Source organism: Pristis pectinata, chromosome 25 (assembly GCF_009764475.1).
Source record: "Pristis pectinata isolate sPriPec2 chromosome 25, sPriPec2.1.pri, whole genome shotgun sequence".
NCBI classification, from domain to species: domain Eukaryota; kingdom Metazoa; phylum Chordata; class Chondrichthyes; order Rhinopristiformes; family Pristidae; genus Pristis; species Pristis pectinata.
The window spans coordinates 6,558,072-6,576,838 of NC_067429.1; the positions used below are offsets into that span (position 1 = coordinate 6,558,072).

General features: G+C 42.8%; 1 protein-coding gene and 1 non-coding gene across 2 annotated transcripts in view; both read right to left on the reverse strand.

Moving 5' to 3' along the window:
* LOC127582894 (ADP-ribosylation factor-like protein 5B) overlaps positions 1-18,767 on the reverse strand; it is a 211,450-nt gene that overhangs the window by 54,537 nt on the left and 138,146 nt on the right. The gene's annotated exons all lie outside the window — the stretch shown is intronic.
* Positions 18,597-18,668, reverse strand: trnac-gca (transfer RNA cysteine (anticodon GCA)). The gene has a single exon. It is a non-coding gene; the product is annotated as a tRNA-Cys (tRNA).

Sequence of the window (18,767 nt, forward strand, 5' to 3'; positions counted from 1 at the left end):
CTTCTGTGAATGACAAAAATATGGCTTAGAAAAGCTTTGATAAAATTCTAGAGACACAAGAGACTGCAGATGCTGGAATCTGGAGCAACACACAAAATGCTGGAGGAACTCAGCAGGTCAGGCAGCATCTGTTGGGGGGGGGGGGGAATGGACAGTCGACGTTTCGGGTCGAGACCCTTCATCAGGACTGGAAAGAAAGAAGTGAGATAGCCGGCATAAAAAGGTGAAGGAGTGGAGCAAGAGCTGGGAGCTGATAGGTGGGTCCAGGTGAGGGGTTGATAGGCAGGTGAGGTAAGGAGGAGAGTGGGAATGATGTCAGAAGCTGGGCGATGATAGGTGGAAGTGACAAAGGGCTGAAGATGTTGGAATCTGATAGGAGAGGATTATGCTCCACCATCCTCTCTTTCTTCCAGTCCAAATGAAGGGCCTTGACCCGAAACGTTGACTGTCCACTTCCCTCCATAGATGCTGCCCATTGAGTTCCTCCAGTATTTTGAGAAAATCCTAGGCTCTTTTATTAACCATACTGTCAGCTGTGGCTTAACAGTTGCTTCCGCAGTAGACAGCCATGGATTCAGGACCCACTGTAAAGACTGTAGCATAGGTTTCAGGCCAGCACTCTGCTGTAGTATTGAGAAAAATGACGACCGTGCAAATGAACCAAGAGCCTGTCTCTCTGCTAGTTGTAAAAGATCCCCACCGAGCTCATCTGACTTATCAGGGAAATGGCTCTCCCTGCTGCTTTGGCTAACATTTACCTCGCAATCCAAACCACTAGAGCTAGTTATCCGTTCATTGCTGTTTGTGGGAACTTGCTGTGTGCCAGCTGGCTAGTGTGTTTTCTAACCTACAACAGTGACAACACTGTAAAATATTTCATTGACTATAAAATGCTTTGTAATATCTTGAAGTATGAAAGGCACTTACATAATTTCTCTTACAGCTGTTATTCAACAGGAGTATTTAACATTTGTCTTTATTTTCCCAAAGATATAAAAGGGCTGATGTGAAATAATTAAGAATTACAGACCTGACAGCAAGTTTCAAGAACTAGCTTCATTACAGCTCTAATTTAGAGATTTAAGAGGCATAATTTTTTATTCTGGAATTTGTCTCCACGAGCTAGATTGGCACATTAGTGCAATGCTGGCAGAGAACTGTTTTGTCAAAGATGTTGTACTTTGCAGGAGTAATTAAGCCTCGTCTTCCTCATAGATGCCATGAATGGTTCTGAGCAAGGCAGCAAGGTTTTGTAGCCAACCCTCTCCCTCAAACAACATTACTGAAAATAGCTTAATTGATTATGTCATGTTTGCTGTTTCTGTGACCTTGCTGTGAGTGAGTTGGCTGTCAATATGCCTATACAACATTGAAAAGCTCTTCATTTAATGAGGGTACATTTGTGTTGTTCTGAATATTTGCTTAGGCTCTATACAAGTTTCTCTCACACAATATCATGACTTAGAAATATACAGTACTCCTTCATTGTTGCTGGGACCAAATCCTGCAAATCCTCATAGAACAACCCTTGAGAATACCTTGTAAATACTCAGCAGGTTAGGCAGCAACTGTGGATACAGCAACAATGTTTTAGGTCAATGATAGTTCATCAGGGTCTAGAACAGTCCCAGATGGCAGTTCACCACTTTCTCAAGGGCACTTGAGATAAGATAAGATATCTTTATTAGTCATGTGTACATTGAAACACACAGTGAAATGCATCTTTTGCATAGAGTGTTCTGGGGGCAGCCCGCAAGTGTCGCCACGCTTCCAACGCCAACATAGCATGTCCACAACTCCTAACCTTTACATCTTTGGAATGTGGGAGGAAACCGGAGGATCCGGAGGAAACCCATGCAGACATGGAGAGAATGTACAAACTCCTTACAGACAGCGGCCGGAATTGAACCCAGGTCGCTGGTGCTGTAATAGCATTACTCTAACCACTACACTACCGTGCCTGCCCGATTAATGCTGCCCAATTAATGGGCAATTAATGCTAGCTTTCCTGAACAAGTGATACATCTCGTCTCTGTCCTGAGATTCCCACCATCACAGGAGCCAGTCTTCAATCAATTCACTTTACACCGTGTGATATCGAGAAGTGGCTGAAAGCGGTGGATCCAGTAAAGTCTACAGGGCCAGACGACTTCCCAGTTTATAGTGAAGACTTGCACTCCAAAACCAGCTGCATCTCTGCACGGTAGTTAGGGCAGGCACGGTAGTGTAGCAGTTAGCGTAACACTTTACAGCGCCAGCGACCCAGTTTCAATTCTGGCTGCTGTCTGTAAGGAGTTTGTACATTCTCCCTGTGTCTGCGTGGGTTTCCTCCGGGTGCTCCGGTTTTCTTCCACATTCCAAAGATGTACCGGGTTAGGAAGTTGTGAGCATGATAAGTTGGCACCAGAAGCGTGGCGACACTTGCGGGCTGACCCCGGAACACTTTATGCAAAAAAGGTGCATTTCACTGTGTGTTTCAATGTACATGTGACTAATAAAGAAATCTTAAATCTTAAAAACCTTATAGTGACAACACTGACATCTATCTAACAATGTGGAAAGTTGCCCAGGTGTGTTCTGTTTATAGACATATCCAATCTGGTAATTACCGTCTAATCAGTCTACTCTCAATCATCAGCAAGATGAGGCAAACTGTTGTTGGATCTGGAGATGAAGGTTCTTTGGAAGTCAAGAATGAGGCACAAATCTTATGGTTGCAGCCGTTTTATTAGGTTTTCATCATAGCACAGGTCAGACAGGGTCAGCCTGACACCAGCCATAGCACAGGTCAGACAGGGTCAGCCTGCACCAGCCAGCAAGGCAGAGAAGTAACAAAGGAACTGTAATGAGGAGTAACTGGACTGTAACTGGAACATGCTTCCCTTTTATACAGCAAAACCGGTCAGACCGGTCCCAGATAAGAAACCTGGAGCAGTGACTGTCACACTTCAGCTTTGCAGACAAAGAAACTACAGAAATATAGAACCAAATATACTACAAGTTACTGAAAGTTTACAGACAAACAGGTGATTATACAAACCTATAAGCAAGTGTAAAGAAAGCTAAAACTACAAGGAAAAACAACAATCTGGACCCTCATCCAACACTGTCATCAATAGTGCAATCAAGTGACACACCAACAAATTTCTTACTGATGCCCAGTTTGGGTTTTACTGGGACCACTCGGCTCCAGAGCTCATCAAAGCCTTGGTCCAAGCATTGAATTCCAGATGTGAGGTAAGAGTGGCCACCCTTGATATCTTGACCAAGTGTGGGATACAGGGGGTCCTCATGAATTGAAGTCAATGGTCATCAAAGGGTAAACACCCCAGTGCCTGGAGTTATACCTGGCCCAAAGGAAGGTGATTGTGGTTGTTGGAAGTCAATCATCTCAGCCTCAGGAGATCACTGCAGGGGTTGCTCAGGGCAGTGTCCCAGGCCTGACCAGCTTCAGCTGCTTCATCAATGATCTTCCTTCCATCACAAGGTCAGAAATGGGGATGTTCACTGAGGATTCACAACTCCTCAGCAAATGAAGCAGCCCATGTCTACAGGAAGCAACACTGAGTCAGCAGTCAGGCCTGGGCTGATAAGTGGCAAGTAATGTTTGCTCCACAAAAGGTGTTTAGCAATGACCACCTCATTGATCATCTATGCTTGGCAGTCAATGGTATTACCATTGATAAGCCCCATTCAGTTGACCAGAAATTCAATTGGACCAGTCACATACGTACCATGGCTACAGGATCAGGTCAGAGGCAGATATCCAATGGCATGTGACTCACCTCCTGACATCCCAAGGCCTTTCCGCTATTTACAAGTACAAATCGAGTGCATAATGGAATACCCTCCACTGGACTGATTGAGAGCTCAATGCCATCCAGGAAAAAAACAGCCCAGTTGATTGTCACCCCACCAGCCAACCTAATCATTCATACCCTCCACCAGTGGCACAAAGTGTGCACCATCTACAAAGTGCACTGCAGTTACTCAGCCAGGCTATTCCAATAGCATCTCATAAACCCACAACCTTTACCACCAAGAAGTCTGTGATAAGCAGATGTATGGGACCACCATCACTTGTAGATTCCCCTCCAAGTCACACACACCACCCTGACTTGGAGATATGTTATCAGTCCTTCATCACTGCTGGATCCAGATCCTGGAATCCTCTACCCAACGGCACTGTGGGAGCATGTTCACCAGAGGACCACAGTGATTTAAGAAGGTGGCTCACCACCACTTTTTCAAGGGCAGTAAGGAATGGGCAATAAGTGCTGGCCTTGCCAATGATGTCCAGTTCTCAAAAATAAATTCCTTTTATGTTACATGTTAATAAATGTTTCTTCTTTTTCTTTTTACTGTCCAGCACAGGGATCTCGGGTGTCTCAATCTCAAGTTGAGAGAATTGGTAAAAGAACCAGAGAGGAAATGAAGATAAATTTTGATAAATTGAATAGGATATATGGTTGAAAAGGGGAAAAAATGCAAGGCTATGAAGCAAGTTTCCATTCATTTATTTTATTCATACATGGTATCTAGGCATTACTTTGAATTTATTTTTGAGAACTGGACATCATTGGCAAGGCCAGCACTTATCGCCCATTCCTTATCAACCATCACAAGGTTCCCAGCACAATGTTATACTAGGTGGTTCTGAGTTTGTCTTTGTTTTCATACAGCCAACGGATCAGTTATTGCAGGAAGCTGCGATTGCACATGGGTTCGGGGAGGGTGCTTTATCCGAGCCTGACGAAGAATTAAAGAAATAAACAGGGCCTGAAGGTTCTGGTTTATAAACCCAGCTTCAGAACTCATACTTAAAGGAAAAGAACTGAAAATCAGACAAGCTATTGGAAAATTGATGAGAGAAGCCACAGTTGGAATACTCTGCAGAGTTCTGGTCACCATGTTAAATAGATGTAGAGTCACACGTAAAGGTTTATAAGAATAGCATTAGAGCAGAGGCCTGTGATCAGTGGTGTGACCAGGGATCAATCTGGGTCCCCTGTTGTTTGTCACCTATATTAACAATTTGGACGAGAATGTAGGTGGCACGATTAATAAGTTTAGAGATGACAACAAAGTTTGTGGTGTGGTGTAGAGTGAAGAAAGTTGTCTAAGTTTACAATAGGATCTAGATCAACTGGGAAAGAGAGCAAAGGAATGACAGATGGAATTTAACATGGACAAGTGATGCATTTTGGGAAGTTAAAGCAGTGCAGGACATGCACAGTGAATGACATGGTCCTGGGGAGTGTTGTAGAGCAGAGAAACTTAGGGATACAAGAACATCGTTCCCTGAAAGTGGCCTGCAGACAAGGTGGTGAAGAAGGCGTTTGGTGCGTTTGCCTTCAGTGGACGGTGCATTGAGTACAAGAGTTGGGATGTCATGTTACAGCTGTACGGGATGTTGGTGAGACAGTATGTGGAATATTGTGTGCAGTTCTGGTCACCGTACTATAGAAAGGATGTGACTAAGCTAGAGAGAATGCAGAAAAGATTCACAAGGATGTTGTCAGGACTAGAGGGCTTGAGTTATAAGGAGAGACTGGATAAGCTGGGACTGTTTTCCCTGGAGTGAAAGAGGCTGAGGGGTGACATTATCAAAGTTTATAAAGTCATGAGGGGGCATAAATAAGATGGACGGTCACAGTCTTTCTCCCACGGTAGGGGAGTCTATAACGAGAGGGCACAGGTTCAAGATAAGAGAGGAAAGATTTAATGGGGACCTGAGAGGTAAGTTTTTCACACAGAGGGTGATGGGTATATGGAACGAGCTGCCAGAGGAAGTGGTAAAGGCAAGTACAACTTTTTAACAACAGTCAGACAGATTCATGGATAGGAAAGGTTTGGAAGGATATGGACCAAATGCAGGAAAATGGGACTAGCTCCGGAAGGTACCTTGGTCAGCATGGACAAGTTGGGCTGAAGGGCCTGTTTCTGTGCTGTATAACTTTATGTTTCTGTGACTTACACCCCATCAGGGAGATCTGAATGCGGTGGAGAGAACTTAGGGGTCACCTGAACAAGATGAAAGAATTTTACAGGTGGGCACAGAGAAAATTGATTATAAATATAGTTATAAATACAAATAATTATAAACAATTTTCTCTGTGATTTCTCTAAAATTATGATTTTCTAACAGTGAATTCAAGGAGAGATTCCTTACTAGGAGAGTGCTTAAGATTAGCATGAATGTATTTATAAAGAAACTCATTAAATAGATGAAGGAGAATTGCAGATAAAATTGGATGAAGAGGGGTCAGTGGGGGCTCATGTGGAAAACAAACACATGCCTGGTCCAGTTGGATCAATGGCCTGTTTCCCTGCTACACGTTGTTTCTAAATTTGTGGAAATTTAGAATTTGAAATAAAAATGGAAAAAAACTGTGGAGAGAGAATTAGAGTTAACATTTCAGATCAAAGACTTTTCAGCAGAGGGGATCTGATCAGGGCAGGATGCTGGGGGTAACTGCCTTCATCTTCTGCAGGAAAGGGTCTTGGGATCTCCCACATACACCTGAGACACTTCTAAAAGAGAGCAGCACCTCCGTCAGTGGAACATTTGCTCAGTTTTGCCTCCCCAGTGGCTCAATATTCCCTCAGTAATGCATCAGCCAAGAATTTTGACAATTTAGTTTCTGGACTTTAACCCATCACGTCCTGACTCAGGAGGCAAGAACTCCACTAACTAAGTTACAGCTGAGACAAGTGAGCTCATATTTTGAAAAGGCTGCAGGAACTGATGGTGGGGTCAAGCTAGAGAATACCTTACAACATTGCCTATTCGTGGCAGACCCTGTGAGCAAGAAGTTACCAGGGACGTACAAGTTTTGAAGCTCCAGTGTTAGATACACGTGCACAACATTTAAAAGAGACGGGTACATGGATAGGAAAGATTTAGAGGGATGTGGGCCATAAACAGACCAATGGGAATGGCTTAGGTGGGGATCTAGGTTGGCATGGTTAAGTTGGGCTGAAGGGCCTGCTTCCGTGCTGTATGACTATGATTCTCTGTCTGTTAATTATTTTAATGTTGGTAAAGGTTTTTGTTTTGGTTGGAAATATGAGAAAGTATAGAGATATGAAAAGTTCATGTAATGTTTTCCAAATCTGTAAGGAAAAGTCCAATTTGTTAAATCTCTGCAAAATAATTAGTAACCTCACACCATTCAAGATGACATTGAGTTCTGGAAGCTCAAAACAATCATTCTGTAAATAGTGGCAAGAACAAACTAACTGCTAATTTTGTTATTACTGTTTTAGCTCTTCGTAGTTTTTTCCCCTATAAATTTTAACATAGAGGATTTCATTTCTGCACAAATCCTTTAGTTTAAACTACAGAAACTGGGTAGAATTGGCACAATCAGCTTTTAAAATCACCTAAGTGGGTATGTCCGATATTCATTTTGCCAGGGTGTCCCACGACCTTTTACCTTGATACAATATATTCCAATTACAGCCTGCCCAAAAACTGGCCAAACTTCCTGGTTACCACTGAGTGGCAGCCTGTGTTCACTGGTGCTCTCAAATTATGCTCATGTTCGGAGGGAAAACATAACCAGTGGAGACACAAGAGACTGCAGATGCTGAAATCTGGAGCAACAATCTACTGGAGGAACTCAGCGGGTTGAGCAGCATCCGTGGGGGTGGAAGGATCTGTCCTGATGCAGGGTGTAAACTCAAAACATCGACCATTCCATTTCCTCCACAGATGCTACATAACCAGTAGACCTGTTTGAAATCTTCAAACAAGAAATTCTTTTGACAGTTCTGGGTTGAGAGATGACTATTTTACTGAATGTTTGAAGCTATGTCACCCAGCTACAGAGAAAGCACATTTATCAGAGAGTTCCACAGTGTATTATGTGTGGCTTATGGCACCTGAGTCAACCAAGGCCCTTGCAATCTGCACAGAGATATCTGACAATGTATTCTAATATCCATCCCCTATTCTACTGCTAAGCTCCATTCCCTATTTGCATCAATTACTTCAAAGGCAAAGAAATTGAGCTGAGAAATGTGAAGTCAGGAAAGGTCATGGCATCAGAGATGAAGGCAATTGTTTTCAATTGTGCTGTTAGAAATCCTGTCACTTCTCCTACAGAGAGGCCAACTTTAAAGGAGCCTTCCTCCTCTCTTCATTTTGACTAGTTTGTCTCCATGTCTGGTTCAATTTCACTGCCATCTCTTTCTCTAATGATTCATTTTTACCAACACATCTCTTTGTGCAGGGCTATCTCCAGTTCCTCCTACTTACATGAATTCCAAGCTCTCGTTTTAACCTTTCCGTTTTGCATCTAACCACTATGACTGATGTATCTGTGATACCCACCTGTTCTGTCAAAGATTCATCTATAGATGCACAGATAGGTTGATAATCACAATATAACAAGTCGGTGTGAGTGAAATACTTCAAGCGTTGCCCAGGAGATTCTGCAGATGTTGGAATCTGGAGCAACACACACGAAATACTGGAGGAACTCAGCAGGTCAGGCAGCATCTATGGAGGGAAATGAACAGTCAACATTTCGGGTCAAGACCCTTCATCAATGAAATTCCTTGCTCACAAGAAGCTCACAGAGTAAACAGCATACATGGCAATAATAAATACAACAACAAGCACAAAACAACAGAATGGTGTGGAGATTGTAGTGCAATCTGAACTAATGCAAACAGAAATGCTAAAGTGACAATAACAGAATAACCGAGAGAGGTGGAACTAAGAGTCTGAGAACGTGGTAGGACCGCCGGGAAGGGGATGTGAAAGGGGTGATTGGTTCAGGAGTCTGATAGCAGTGGGAAGAAGCTGTTCTCAAGTCTGGATGTCTGGTTCCTGCAGATTGAAGGGCAACAAATATGATTCCACTATTTAAGAAATGGAGGAAGAGAAAATGGGGGAACGACTGACCTGTTAGCCTGAAGTCAGTAGGAGGGAAAATGCCAGAACCTATAATGATGTAATAACAAACGCTTAGAAAAGAGTTCCGATGAAGAGTCATTGATCTTAAATGTTGATTCTGTTTTTCTCCTCATTGATGCTGCCCGACTTCCTGACTTTCCCCAGTATTTCTTTTTGTTTTTACTTGGAAAGAATAATAGGATTAGCTGAGTCATTATGGAGTTATGAAAAGGAATAATGTTTGAGGATGTGACTAATAGAATAGACGAGGGGAAATCTGTGAATGCAGTGTACTTAGATTTTCATTAGGGTTTCATTAAGATCCCACAATGGAACATGGAATTGGGAAATAAGGGGTGGGCTGTTTGGAATGAAACGAGGAGAAAATTCTTCACTCAGAGACTGTTGAATCTTTGGATTCATCCCATTCCCTGGTATGAACTGAGAATTGATTTAAGAAGGCATCATCCATCATCGAAGATCCCCACCATCTGGGCCATGCCATCTTCTCACAGCTACCATCGGGCAGGAGGTACAGAAGCCTGAAGTCCCACACCACCAGGTTCAAGAACAGTTACTTCCCTTCAACTATTCAGTTCTTGAACACTTCTCTTTAACCAACGGAGTGCCAGACTGCATCAGCCTGTCACTCACCACTTAGAGGTCACACATCTGACCATCAAGAGCATCCATTACCAACCGTCCACTTTTGGTTTGGAACCGTGTGTGCTAAGGTAGTTGGCTACTGAACAAAAGTGATTTATTCAGCACACTGATCCAACACAAACCTGAGCTAGCAGAAGGTGCTAATATAAACGCAAGTTCACTTCTTTTAAAAACAGAGATTTTTCAAATTAAATGCACTATAGTGATGTATGATATCATAAACATTTTTCATTTGGTATTTCCTTCTTCTATATAAATAGGAACATCAGAAACAAGAGTAGGAGTAGGCTAAATGGTCCTTGTTCCTGCTCTGCCACTCAAGATCATATCTGATCTTTTATCTAAGTACCACTTTCTTGCACTAACCCGATATCCATTGGTTTCCTTAATATCCCAAAATCTATCGACCTCTGTCTCAGCGATTAAGCCTCCATAACTCTCTTGAGCAAAGAATTCCCAAAATCCTCTCCACCTGGGTGAAGCTTTGTCTTACCACTGATGTAAATGGCCAACCCCCTATTTTAAGGCTTTGGTTCTAGACACCCTACCCAAGAGAAACATGAACCCTGCATCTGCCCTGTCAAGCCTCATAAGAATTTTGTCTATTTCAATAAGACGACCTCTCATTTTCCTAAAGTCAAGAGTACATCAGCCGAGTTTTCTTAACCTCTCCTCGTGGGTCAAAGCCAATCTCCCAAAAATCGATCCCGTGTACCTTTGCTGCACTCCCTCTAGTGCAAGTATATGCTTCCTTAGATAGTGATCCCAGATCTGAACCCTGTACTGGACAATCCAGTTAAACCGTGGGGACCTAATAATCCAGAAAACGTGAGTTCAGAAACTATCCTGACAGTGTGCGAATCAAGTGAAAATAGCTGATTCAATTAAACTCAGCTGTTTCACAAATGTAATAACAACAGAAAATTCTGGAAATATTCAGCAGCTCATGCAGTGGCTGTGGGGAGAGAAACTGTTTCAGGGTTGATGACTTTCCATTAGAACTGAGGAAAGTAAGATCAGGTAGAAGTTACAGGAGCCTGAGGGCACGTACCACCAGGCTTAAGGACAGCTTCTACCCCACTGTGATAAGACTATTGAATGGTTCCCTTATACGATGAGATTGACTCTGACCTCACGATCTACCTTGCTGTGACCTTGCACCTTATTGCACTGCACTTTCTCTGTACCTGTGACACTTTACTCTGTACTGTTATTGTTTTTACCTGTACTACCTCAATGCACTCTGTACTAACTCAACGTAATTGCACTGTGTAATGAATTGACCTGTGCGAACAGTATGCAAGACAAGTTTTTCACTGTACCTCGGTACAAGTGACAATAATAAACCAATACCAATAGAAAATGAAAAGGAGTGGAGAGAAGTTGGGGAATAGATGCGAGAGGACTCGTTTCCAGTTTTTATCACTTGTATTTTAGCATTTGCAGTTTTATGCTTTTCGATTACAGTTCCACAGATGTCCTTTTTGGGGGGAGGAAGACTATTTTTTCTTTGTTTCCATCTGGTCAAGTCGAGTTTATTGTCATATGTACGGGTACAATGAAAAACGTACTTGCAGCAGCATTACAGGCACATAGCATTAGAGGCACAGCATTCAGAAGAAAAACATAAATTATACAAGAAAGAATACAATTAGAACCAAAAAAATAAACAAAGTTCACTGAAGTGCGAAGTGGTCATCATGTTACTACACTGAGGTAGTGATTAGGGTTGTGCAGGTTGGTTCAAGAACCAAAATGGTTGAAGGGAAGTAGCTGCCACTCGAACCCAGATTGGAGGCATTCAGGAGTTTCCTTTCTGAAGCAGAATACCATGCAGACTGTGCATGGCAGAAGTAGAAAAGGGAGAAGAAATCGTCTGTAATGACTGCCAATAAGTTCATGTGGTCAGTAGCCTGGGACAGCTCTTAGGCTGTTTTTTGGTCATTTCTCTGGAGGACACAACATCAAGGAGAAATAACTGCTTCTTCCCCACCAAAGGCCATGGACTTTTTCCCCTCAATATGCTCTAACTGGTTTCTCTGATCTTCATTAATTTGTAAATTGCAGTTGCTTGTGTTAGTTTGTCTTTGAATAGCATCAGAGTGTTACCATGTTAATCTCCAGATAATGAAGCATAACGTAAAACTTTACAGCCTGTAATAACTACAATGATTTAGAATTTTGAAGCATATCTTCAGGAACTTTACATGGAACATAGAACAGCACAGCACAGAACAGGCCCTTCAGCCCACAATGTTGTGCCAACATATCTATTCCCTCCTGCCTACAGAATGCTCATATCCCTCTATTTTCCTCTCATTCATGTGCCCATCCAAGCCCCTCTTAAAAGCCCCCAATGAATTTGCCTCCACCACCCTATCAGGCAACACATTCCAGGCATCCACCACTCTGAGTAAAAAATGTACCCCTCACGTCTCTTCTGAACCTACCCCCTCTCACCTTAAATGCATGCCCTCTGGTATTGGATCGCTCAGTAATGGGAAAAAGATATTGCTTGTGCACCCTATCTATGCCCCTCATAATTTTATACAACCTTAGTGATGGTTTTGCACACGTTGAGTGGAGTTGGCTTATTTCCTTTCACTAAACAGCCAAGTTTGTCCTAAGAAACAAAGCTGATTTGTACAGTATTACATCTTGCTTAGATCGAGTTAGTAGTTCAATATTGTTCTTTGGAGCATCGTAAGGTGAAGGAATACCTGACATTCCTTTAACCAGCAACGGCCAATAAATGTATCTGGCATAGCCAGAGAATAATTTGCAGGATAACAAACAAGTAACAGCACGGTAGTGTAGTGGTTAGTGTAACGCTATTACAGCGCTAGTGACCTGGGTTCAATTCCGGCTGCTGTCTGTAAGGAGTTTGTACGTTCTCCCCGTGTCTGCGTGGGTTTCCTCTGGGTGCTCCGGTTTCCTCCCACATTCCAAAGACATACGGGTTAGGAAGTTGTGGGCATGCTGTGTTGGCACCGGAAATGTGGCGACACTTGCGGGCTGCCCCCAGAACACTCTACGCAAAAGATGCATTTCACTGTGTGTTTCGATGTACATGTGACTAATAAAGAAATCTTATCTTATCTTAAAGTGGACGACCAGCATCTGCTTATTGAACTCCTCTCATTTTATTTAGCTTTGCCTTGATTTTATAACATTTTCCATCCTGGAACAAACAATATTGAGGTGAGAATGGATACGGGGAGAGTGGGTGTAAATATCATTCACTTTCATGTATTTTTCTCTCCCACATTTGGTTAATGGAATGACCACCTGGCTCAAGGACAGCTTCTATCCCACTGTTATGAGACCATTGAATGGTTCCCTAGTACGATAAGCTGGACTCTAGACCTCACAATCTACCTCATTGTGACCTTGCACTTTATTGTCTGCCTGCACTGCACTTTCTCTGTAGCTATTACACTTTATTCTACATTGTTTTACCTTGTATTACCTCAATGCACTGTGTAATGAATTGATCTGTATGAATGGTTTGCAAGACAAGTTTTTCACTGTACCTTGGTACACGTAACAATAATAAACCAATTTATCGACCAGCAGCAATGTGTTTGAAACCATGACAACCCACTGGACTGAATTTTGTACAAATGGTAAGCTGTTTTCATTTACGAGATTGAGAATGCTGCATTTACTTGATGGTGCTCTCAGGAAGTGAAAGACCAACCCAGGTTATAGGCCAAGATTGAGGCCTTCTTCGGTCTCACTGGAGGTCAGAAGGCTGGCAGTTCAGCAGCTGAGGAACTCCTCCGATCCACCCATCTTCTGCTCAGAAATGATAATGAGTATGGGCAGCTACACAGGTCAATGACTGATCTGTGATCTAACTACAAATACCCACCACTTCCCTAAATGCTTTACTATCTGTGGTTAACAGACTGTCCAACCTCAGATTTAAAATTAACAACAGATTCAGCAAGAATCTGTTAGAACATAAAACAGTACAGCACAGGAATAGGCCCTTCAGCCCACCATATTGTGCCAAATTCATTAAACTAATGACGCCTAATTAAACTAATCCCTTCTGCCTGCACATGGTCCATATCCCTCCATTCTCTGCAAAGACGCGTTGTGGAAGGGAGTTTTGAACTTGGAAACATCTTTTCATGTAGAGGAGTTTCCGAACTTCCAACCTAATGTTCCGTCTCTAATGTACAAGCCCCAGACCCAACTGGTCATTGCCTGGAAATACTTCCAAATACTTTACCAGCTCATTTTAACACCTTGATAACTTTGAGCAAATCACATACAAACACAGCACACGTACTGTACCTCTCAAGCCTGCTCCACCATTCAATAAGATCACGGCTGATCCGATTGTAACCTCAGTGCTGTATTCTAATCTGCTCACGGTATCCTTTCACTCCCTTGCTCATCAAGAATCCATCCACCTCTGCCTCAAAAATATTCAAATACCCAGCTCCTCACCACCCTCTGAGGAAGAGAGATCCAAAGACTCACAACCCTCCAAGAGAAAAAAAAAGTCATCTCTGCCTTAAATGGCTGACTCCTTATTTTTAAGTATTGTCCCCCAGTTTTAGATCCCCCATACAAGGAAACATTCCCCTCCACACCCACCACTATTGCAACCATGATTTGTGTATATTAATTAAATTTTTAGAGTCCAGACATCAGTAGAGTAACGATGCCTCATTCCCTCCTACATGCTTCTCTCCTTCCCAAGGTGTAGTACCCAGAACCAGACCCAGTGCCATTAATTCTGAGCCAAACCCAATCAACGATGTGGTATAACTTGGGAAACAAAGGAACAAGCTGGCAAGACCAAACACAGATTAGGTGACCGTTTCGCAGAACAGCTGCGCTCCATCCGCAACCGCAATCTGCATCTCCCCGTTGCCAGTCACTTCAACTCCCCCTCCCACACTATCACAGATATGTCAGTCCTCAGCCTCCTCCACTGCCAGGAGAATTCCAAGCGCAAAGTGGAGGGACAGCTCCTCACTTTCCATCTTGGAACCTTGCAGCCTAATGGCGCGAACATTGAATTCTCCCACTTTAGGTAATCCCCACATCCCTCCTGCCCCCCCCCCCCCCAAACCACCCCAACCATGCCTCTTCTTTTCTTCCCTATGTCTCTTTTTCCTACCCCCTCTTTTTTTTCTCCTTACCTTTCACCCATCCTCTGGTGGATCTGCTCTCCCCTCCTCCCCTGCACCTATCACTATCTCTTACCTGCATCTACCTATCGACACCTTGTGCCCTCCCCACCTCCCCTCTTTTGTCCACCTATCACTGCTCTGCTTTTCCCTCCTATGTATTGGGCTTCCCCTTTTCCTAACTTCAGTCCTGAAGAAGGGTCCTGACCCGAAACACTGACCGCCTGCTTTTCTCCTGGCCTGCTGAGTTCCTCCAGCGTCATAGTGTTATAACTTAGTGGAAAAGCATCTGTGTCCATCTCAAGTGGTGTCTGGTACAAATCCACATGCCAGCTTTGCAATGAAGCCATTAATTTATTGTTCCTGTTGCTTATATTGTTTGGTGTCTACAGTTCAATCACACTTTTTATTTTCAAGCTGCAAATAAAGGTGTGGATTAGATGTGATACTGTTCCCAAGTACACCAGCTCCCCCTGCAGTATTAGAGAAACAAAGGACTGCAGATGCTGGAATATCTAGATAAAAAACATGATGATGCTGGAGGAGCTCAGCAGGCCAGGCAGCATCCGTGGAGAAAAGCAGGCGGTCAACGTTTTGGGTCAGGATCCTTCTTCAGGACTGAAGATAGGAAAAGGGGAAGCCCAATATATAGGAGGGAAAAGTGATAGGTGGACAAAAGAGGGGAGGTGGGATGGGCAAAAGGTGGTGATAGTATTAGACTTATCTATGCTATTTAATTATATTGGTGCAATATTTCATATACTTGTACAAAAATCATTGATGGCATGACGTTAAAAAAGCGAACATGAAGATTGTCTTTGATTACGTTGTGTATACTTGAAGAGCAGAGGACACAACTCTACAAGTCTGTTACAGTGGAAGCATTTCTGGTTAAAATTCAAAAGACTTTTCTCCGATTCTCTTCATCAAATTATTTTAAAAATGGGTTCCTGAAGCTTGCTGACAAGATGTTCTATAGTTCTTCGAAAAACGACAAAAAAAGATGCTGGAAGTCTGAAATAAAAGCTGAAAATGCTGGAAACACTCGGCAGGTCAGGCAGCATCTGTGGAGTGATGCAGGGTTTCTTCCCAAAATGTCTACAACTCCTTTCCCTCCACAGATGCTGCTCGACCCACTGAGTTCCTCCAGCAGATTGTTTGTTGCTCTGGATTCCAGCATCTGCAGTCTCTTGTGGCTCCTCTACTTGTTCATCCCTTGTCATATGTCCTTCCACTAAGAAAAACGGAATCTGGCTATGCAATTACCATTTGAAAATTATTGGGCCAGGCTGTGTTGACTGCTGCCCAGAATCAGCATTCCCAGTCTCTGCAAGTCTGCACTACCCTGGACCAGATGTATTGAAGAACTTATAACACAAATTATACCAAACAAGAAACAAATAAAAATGGCAGGGTAAACTCTTAATCAGCACCATCACTTGACTATTTAGCAAATCAGAATTACCTCTCTGGACCACATTTGAATTTCAGTCTGAATTACCCCAGATGCTACTGTAATCTATCAGTGTGATTTATACAAATCCATTGCATATGGGATTGATATGGTAATTGAGAATACAACAAAAGCTGTAGGGGAGCAACATACTTAAGTAAAAGCACCCTGTTAAATCTATACATTGAATTGAGGGTACACAGCAGCAGCGCGTCTGAACCAAAGCCAATAAGGAGCTTTTGAGTGGGGAGTGCAGAACAAATTTGCAAGAATGGTGCCTGGACTCCAAGGTATAAAGTGCAGAGGAGAGCACACAAACATGAGTTGTACTCCCTAGAAGATTAATGTGATTCACTCAAAGTTTCCACTTCTAGTGCCATAAAGATATCTTGCCACACAGTCAAATGCTCCAGAAGTAAACAACACCATCACCCTTAGGCCAACTTTAAAGGCAATTGCACAAAGGTAGTTGAGGATAGCACAAAATTCATGCACTGCCCCGTGTCTGCGTGGGTTTCCTCCGGGTGCTCCGGTTTCCTCCCACATTCCAAAGACGTATGGGTTAGGAAGTTGTGGGCATGCTATGTTGGTGCCGGAAGCGTGGCGACACTTGCGGGCTGCCCCCAGAACACTCTACGCAACAGATGCATTTCACTTTGTGTTTCGATGTACATGTGACTAATAAAGATATCTTATAAATATCAACCAGAGATGGCCCCGTATTCACGGTGAAGTGCTCCAATCCCTTTAGATCCCTGCAAGCTAGATCAAACTTTGTTTTTGCCATACTGTGCTGTCAATATAATAAATAAATATCCAGCAAACAAAAGTTACAGGGGATGAAGTGTGCTTAACAACCTGTCAAATCAAATGTTCAAGTTGCACCTTACATAGCTGAACTGCAGCCAATAACCTGCAGCATCAATAAGGACAATGTGTTGCCAGCCTCACCGGAGTGTGACCTGAAACTTAAACGCGTGTACCTAGACTTGAACAAGGGGTAGGATAAGCAGACAAATGCTGCACTACTGATATGATACGTGATATGATATCTTTATTAGTCACATGTACATCGAAACACACAGTGAAATGCATCTGTTGCATGGAGTGTTCTGGGGGCAGCCTGCAAGTGTCGCCACGTTTCTGGCGCCAACATAGCATACCCACAACTTCCTAACCCGTACGTCTTTGGAATATGGGAGGAAACTGGAGGAAACCCACGCAGACACAATCTCTAACGCTTAGAGCGTACCTGTGATATAATAAAGCATACAGAAGGCAAAGGATGTAAGAAGAGGGTGATTACTCTTACACTGCTGTTTAGACCTCAGCTTGAGTTCTGTGTACAGTTCTGGCCATCACATTACAGGAAACAAGCCATTGTATTGGAGAATGGATAAATGAAGATGTTGCCAGAACTGGAAAATCTTAGCTACAAGGAAAGACTGGATAAACCAGGGTTTTATTCTTTGGAACAGAGGAGGTTTTAAGATTGGTGGCACTTGTCCAGTGGGTTGAAGTGTCTACTCTCGTGTGTTCACATTGCTGAAGCAACAGGTGGACTGGGTTCACTGCTGCTCAGTAGACCATGAGGTTAGTGAAATGTCAAAGTCAAGTTTATTGTCATCTGCACAAATACATGTCTGCACAGGTGCATTGAAAAGCTTACTTGCAGCAGCATCACAGGCACACAGCATCAGATACACAACATTCATAAGAAACACATAAATTAAACATAAATTACACAAAATTATACAAGAAAGAACACAATTAGAACAAAAAAACAGTCCATTGTAGTGCAGTGTTCAAAGTGGTCATAATGTTGCTATACTGAGGTAGCGATTAGGGTTCTGCAGGTTGGTTCAAGAACCGAATTGTTTAAGGGAAGTAGCTGTTCTAGAACCTGCTGGTACAAGACTTCAGGCTTCTGTGCCTCCTGCCCGATGGTAGCTGAGAGAAGATGGCATGGCCCAGATGGTGGGGATCTTTGACAGTGAGGTTCGAAAACTTTTCCTCAGGATCATTTGAAGTTGGTGATGGATTTCATCATCTCTGAGAGATAAACGGAGCTTGTAGGAGGTCAGGCAATGTATTGGAGCAGAGGAGATGCGGCAGAGGGTTAGTTGAATGAGGAGCATGATGTATAAAATCCATACATTAGCTTGCATAACGGAAGCAACTCATGGATTCGAAGAATATATTACTGCCAGCGCACAATCAGGTGTTCTACAATGACTCACTGTCCAAACAAATGAGTAGAAAGAGGAAGTGAAGCATTAATTAAGCACTCAATTTTTCACAGCCATTTGCTTTATAGTTTGTACTTAGCTAAATCTTTCATTCTCTTCAAATAAAACCATAAATCTGCCCAACTACTTTCTACGTCATTGCTGTGGTCACTTTGGGGAAATATAAATTTTGAAGGGGGCACCCGGATTTGAACCAGGGACCTCTTGATCTGCAGTCAAATGCTCTACCACTGAGCTATACCCCCAGGTGGAAAAATTTGCAATTGAAATCCTGATCAATAGTAGTTTGTTCTTCCAAGTTATCAATTCATACAAAAGTAGGTAATTGCAAAACTTTGATACAG